Source organism: Meriones unguiculatus, chromosome X (assembly GCF_030254825.1).
Source record: "Meriones unguiculatus strain TT.TT164.6M chromosome X, Bangor_MerUng_6.1, whole genome shotgun sequence".
Classification (NCBI taxonomy): Eukaryota; Metazoa; Chordata; class Mammalia; order Rodentia; family Muridae; genus Meriones; species Meriones unguiculatus.
The window spans coordinates 30,645,335-30,652,059 of NC_083369.1; positions in this window are offsets into that span (position 1 = coordinate 30,645,335).

Here is a 6,725-nt window from a genome sequence, read left to right on the forward strand (position 1 = left end):
CTGTAAAGAATTGTGTTGGTAATTTGATGGGAATTGCATTGAATCTGTAGATTGCTTTTGGTAAGATGGCCATTTTTATTATACTAATCCTGTCAAGCCATGAGCATGGGAGATCTTTCCATCTTCTGACATATTCTTCTAATTCTTTCTTCAGAGACTGGAAATTTTTTTATATAAGTCTTTGACTTGCTTGGTTAGGTTCACACGAAGGTACTTTATGTCCTTTGTGGCTATTGTGAAGGATGTTGTTTCCCTAATTTCTTTCTCGGCCCTTTTTTCCTTTGTATACAGGAAGGCTACTGATTTTTTGAGTTATTTTTGTATCCAGCCACTTTGCTGAAGGTGTTAATTAGCTGTAGAAGTTCCCTGGAAGAGTTTTTGGGGTCCCTCAGGTATACTATCATATCATCTGCAAATAGTGATACTTTGACTTCTTCTTTTCCAATTTTATACCCTTAATCTCCTTCAATTGTCTTATTGCTCTATCTAGGACTTCAAGAATAATGTTGAAAAGATATAGAGAGTAGACAGCCTTGCCTTGTCCCTGATTTCAGTTTCTTTCCATTGAGTTTGATGTTGGCTATAGGCTTGCTGTATATTGCCTTTACTATGTTCAGGTATTTGCCTTGTTTCCCTGATCTCTCCAATACTTTAAACTTGAATGGATATTGGATTTTGTCAAATGCCTTTTCAGCATCTAAGGAGATGATCATATAGTTTTTCTCCTTCAGTTTGTTTATGTGGTGGATCACATTGATGGATTTCCATATATTGAACTATCCCTGCATGCCTGGGATGAAGCCTACTTGGTCGTAGTGGATGATGTCTTTGATATGTTCTTGGATTTGGTTTGCAAGTATTTTGTTGAGTATTTTAGCATCAATGTTCATGAGATAGATTGGCCTGAAATTCTCTTTCTTTGTTGGCTCTTTGTGAGGTTTAGGTACCAAGGTGGCTGTGGCTTCATAGAATGAGTTTGGTAGTATTCCTTCTGTTCCTATCTTAGGAAATATTTTGAAGAGTATTGGTAGTAGCTCTTCTTTCAAGGTCTGGTAGAATTCAGCGCTGAAACTATCTGGCCCTGGGCTTTTTTTTTTTTTTTTTTGAATGGTAGAATTTTGATGACAGCTTCTATTTCTTTAGGGAATATAGGGCTATTTAATTGGTTTACCTGGTCTTGATTCAGCTTTGGCATGTAGACTCAGTCAAGAAAATTGTCCATTTAATTTAGATTTTCAAATTTTGTGGCATATAGACTTTGGAAGTAAGACCTAATTATTGTTTGGATTTCTTCAGTGTCTGTTGTTATGTCTCCCTTTTCGTTTCAGATTTTGTTGATAGTCTCTCTCTTCCTTTTAGTTTGTTTGGCTAAGGGTTTGTCTATCTTGTTTATTTTCTCAAAGAACCAGCTCTTGGTTTCATTGATTTTTTTGAATTGTTTTATTTGTTTCTAATTGATTGATTTCAGCCCTGAGTTTGATTATTTCCAGCCATCTATTCCTCTTTGGTGTGTCTGCTTCTTCTTCTTTTTTTTTTTTTAGGGCTCTTAAGTGAGCCATTAAGTTGCTTGCATGAGATGTTTAAAATTTGTTTTGAAGGCACTTAGTGCTATGAACTTCCCTCTTAGCACTGCTTTCATTGTGCCTTCATTTTCATTGAATTCTAGGATGTCTTTAATTTCTTTCTTTATTTCTTCTCTGACCCAGTTGTCATTTAGAAGCAAGTTGTTCAGTTTCCATGTGTGTGTAAGCCTTGTGCTATTTTTGTCACTGAGGTCCAGTTTTAGTCCATGGTGATCAGATAGGATACAAGGGATTATTTCAATCTTCTTGTATCTGTTTAGGCTTGCTTTGTGACCAATTATATGGTCTATTTTGGATAAGGTTCCATGAGGTGCTGAAAAGAAGGTAAATTCTTTTGTGTTTTGGTGAAAGTTTCTGTAGATGTCTGTGAGGTCGATTTGATTCATGACCTCTGTGAGAGTTATTATTTCTTTGTTTAATTTCTGTTTTGTTGACTTGTCATTTGTTGAGAGTGGGGTATTGAAATCTCCCACTATTATTGTGTGGGGGTCTATGTGTGATTTAAGTTTTATTAAAGTTTCTTTTACAAATGTGCGTGCCCTTGCATTTGGGGCATAGATGTTCAGGACTGTGATATCTTTCTGGTGGATTTTTCCCTTGATGAGTATGAATTGTCCTTCTCTATCTCTTTTGATTGATTTTAGTTGGAAATCAAATTTATTAGATATTAGAATGGCTACTCCTGCTTGCTTTTTGGGTCCATTTGCTTGGAAAACCATCATCCAGCCCTTTACTCTCAGGTAATGTCTATCTTTGTGATTTAAGTGTGTTTTTTGTTGGGTCTTTTTTATGCATCCATTCTGTTAGTCTTTGTCTTTTTATTGGAGAATTGAGTCCATTGATTTTGAGGGAGATTAATGACCAGTGGCTGTTAGATCCTTTGATATTGATGTTGGCCATAGTAATATGTTTGTGGTGAGGTTATTTATTTCCTCTGATTTTATGAAAGTGGTTAGTTTTCTTGGGTTATATTTTTTCTTCTAGTATCTTCTATAATGCTGGATTTGTGTGTAGGTATTGTTGAAATTTGTGTATGTCGTTGAATATTTGTTTTCTCCGTCTATGAGGACTGAGAGTTTTGCTGGGTACAGTAGTCTAGGCTGCCATCTGTGTTCTCTTAGCTCTGCATGATATCGGTCCAGGCTCTTCTGGCTTTCATAGTTTCTGTTGAGAAATCAGGTGTGATTCTGATGGGTTTGCCATTATATGTTAGTTGGCCGTTTTCCCTTGCATCTTTTAGTATTTTTTCTTTGTTCTGTATACTTACAGTTTTGATTATTATGTGGCGGGAGGATTTTCTTTTCTGGTCTAATTTATTAGGTGTTCTGTAGGCCTCTTGTATTCTTATTGGCTTCCCCTTTAAGTTGGGAAATTTTCTTCAATGATTTTGTTGAAAATATTTTCTGGGCCTTGGAGGAGGGAATCTCCTTTTTCCTCCATTCCTATTATTTTTAGGTTTTGTCTTTTTATGGTGTCTTGGATTTGTTGGATGGTTTGCATCAGGAATTTTTTAGATTTATTATTTTCTTTGACGGATACATCGATTTCTTCCATTGTATCTTTCACACCTGAGATTCTTTCTTCCATCTCTTGTAGTCTGTTGGTTATGCTTATCTCTGTAGTTCCTGTTTTCTTTCCTAGGTTCTCCCTCTCTGTGATTTCCTCCATTTGTGTTTTCTTTAATTCTTTCAATTCTATCTTCAGATCTTGAACCTTTTTGTTGATTTCCTTTACCTGTCTGACTGTATTTTTCTGTTTTTCCTTAAATTCCTTCAGCTGTTTGTTTGAGCATTCCTCTGTTTCTTTTATTTCTTTCAGTAACACAGACTGTTTGGCTGCATCTTCCTGTATTTCTTTACGGATGACCATAATCTGTTTTGTTATATCTTAACCTAATTCTTTATGCATTTTATTTACTTCCTCCGTTAACTTCTTTATTAGCATGGATGTCAGGTCATCTTCTTGAATTTCACTTATGTTAGGGTGTCCAGGGCTACTTGCCCCTGGATAACTGGGTTCTGGGGATGCCATATTGTTTTGCCTTTTGTTGGTTGTACTTTTTCGCTGGTTTCTACCCATCTCTCTGTTTCAGGTGTTGTCTCTTAATTTCTGGTGCCTGCTGTGTCCTGGGGTGGAGACAATCCACTTGGTGGGGTTCTGAAGTTCTCTTCTGCTTTATGGGTGTGGTCAACTGAATAATGTTTCTTCTCAGGAATTGTCACCGTTCACTTCAGGTGTATGGACCTGCATGGTAACTGTGGTATTTAGGAAGACTCTTCTCTCCTCAGGAGAGGTCCTGGTGATGCTGTCCTGCTGCTGTTTCTTGCTCCGAATTTATTGAGCAGCAGTTGTTGCTCTAAAGGTGTAATTTTTGGGTGCTGCCCTCTTGAAGGACCAGGGATTCCCACAGTTTTGTCAGTCTAGCTAGGGATAACTGTTTGTTCCTTGGCACAGTATCTGAGGGCTGCTGTAATGGCTCTCTGGCTTTTGTAGGTCTGAGGGTGTAGCTGTGTGCCCCACTACCCTAGGGGTACTCAATAATGGCAGGTGAGAACAGTGCTTCTGCCAGCAGTAGAAGGCTAGAGCCTAGAGTCTGCTTGAATCCAGGAAGTCTTTTGGTGCTGGGTGTCCTGAGCGTTAGACTTGATGATCCCATGGCTGTAGGATTTCCTCCTGACAAGGACACCCAGTCTTTGCTTTGAGGACTGCTGTTCTGTCTGGGATGGCGAGTAGATCCCGCGGGCACAGACTTGTTTGGCTCTGCCTTTCTGGCCTTTGGGAGTCTGGGTGTCTGTCTAAACTGGGTAATTTTCCCAAGACCTTTTCGGGGTGGGGGTGTTGGCTGAGTGTTCTGAGATCAGACCAACCAATTCCCTCCTTGTGGGTTTGCACCCAACAGTGAAACTCAGTCTCTGATCTCCTGGGGTCCACAGTTCTATCTGGGGCAGCACATCTGGCGCCGCAGGCAGGGCTCTGTGCCGGAGCCTGGGTCCCCAGCTCTGGCTCTGGCTCCTGGGGAACCTGAGTCTTTTCCAGGGGATGTCTGGGTGACCTAAGGTCGGTCCCAATCGTTTCCTGCACCGTGGGGTTACCTTTCAACTGGAAATTCCAGTCTTTGATGTTGTCGGGCCACAATTCAGTCTGGGACCGTGACCAGAGCACACTGGCATGTGGCTCTGGGCTGGCGACCAAGCGTCTGGCGGAACTGGGATCTCTTTTGTGGTTTAGCCGGGTGAGTTAAAAGCTGATTGAATCCCCCACCGTGGGGTATCCTCTCACCTGGGAAACACAATCACCTGTGTTTTATGGCCATGAGTTCTGATTGCTGGTCACTGTGTGGATCCTGCTGTGCTGCTGGTCAGAATGAGAGTCCTCCCGGCGCTGCCATCTTGCCCCCTTTTGTCACCATTTCATTAAGATTTTTGTTTGTTTCATCTTTATGTACCATATGTGGAGGGAGCCAAGATGGCGGCACCGGGAGAGCACTGTGTCTGAGAAGCAGGACAGCACTCTCCGTGCAGCGACTGAACTCTGGGCTCTAAACCTACAGACGAGCTGTGTGCCCCAGGGCAACAGAGACTGGGAACCCTGTCCAGAGAGGGCCCCACAGGGAAGGAAGAAACCGTGCTGCTGGGGTCACCTAGGCATTGCCTGGGGAAAGTCTAGTAGACCACAGATCACAAACAGGCAAGTACGCCCAGCCATCACGGATCCGGGCCCAAGAAGGGAGCATAGAGCTATTGGGAACCCATCTCCCGTAGACTAGCAGGCGGGCGCACGCTCCGCCAGCCCACAGGCCTGCTTTGTACCAACTGCTCCTTACAGACAGAACTGTGTGCCCCAGGACACCAGAGTCTTAGACTCACTGTCTGGAGAAACCCTCACAAGGAACAAGGAACAAAACAAAGGGGACGGACTTAGGCCACCCAGTATATCCCCGGTAAAGGTCCCACAGACTGACCCAACCCAGGGAACTGCTGTGCCCCAGATAGCCGGCTGTTACCAGGAGAGCAGTACTCACCCGCCACAGATTACCTCTTGGGTTCTGGGGCACAGAGCCCCAACCTCAGACCTACAAAAGGCCGGGAACCCTGAGAACAACCCCCAGATACTGCTCCAAGGGGCAAACAGTTAACCCTATCAAAACCGACCAAACCACAGGACACACAGGTTACAGCAGCTGATCACTAAATTTACAGCAAGAAACCTGGAAGGAGGGCAGCCGTCTCCAGGACTTCTCCCGGTGAGAGGAGAGCCCTCTTGACTAATCAGGACCACAGTTACCACCCAGGTCTCTATACCTGAGGTGAGCTGTAGGAACTCCTGAAAAACACCAGCCATCCAGTGACTATACCCAAAAAGCTAAGAAGGCTTCCTTCAGGAAGAAACATCTTTCTGCCAAAGGGATTCTCTCCACTACAAGAGGCAAGGAACAACCAGAAACTAACTTCAAACAACTAAGATAGCCCAATGGGTAGAGGACAGCATAAAAGATCAACCAACAAAAGCCACAGCAAATGGCATCTCCAGAACCCTATTATCCAGGGGCAAATAGCCCTAGACACCCCAGCATAAATGAGATTCAAGGAGATGACCTAACATCTATGCTCATGAAGAAGATAACAGAGGAAACAAATAAAATACCAAAAGAAATAGAGGAAGCTCCAGCCAAACAGTTTGTGGCCTTTAGAGAGGAAATGCTTAAATCACTGAATGAAATAAAAGAAACAGTGGATTGTTCAAAAAAACAGCTGAAGGAATTGACGGAAAATCATGAAAATACAGTCAGAGAGGTGAAGAAAACCAACAAAATAGCTCAAGACCTGACGATAGAATTGGAAAAATTAAAAAAAAAAAAAAACACACACACACACACAAATGGAAGAAATTGTGGAGAGAAAGAACTTAGGGAAGAAAGCAGGAACTACAGAGGTTAGCATAACCAATAGGCTACAAGAAATGGAAGAAAGACTCTCAGTGTGGAAGATACAATGGAAGAAATCGACATATCTGTCAAAGAAAATGTTAAATCCAAAAAATTCCTGACACAGACCGCCCAAGAAATTCAAGACAATATTAAAAGACAAACCCTAAGAATAATAGGAATAGAGGGAAAAGAAGACTCCCTTCTCAAAGGCCCAG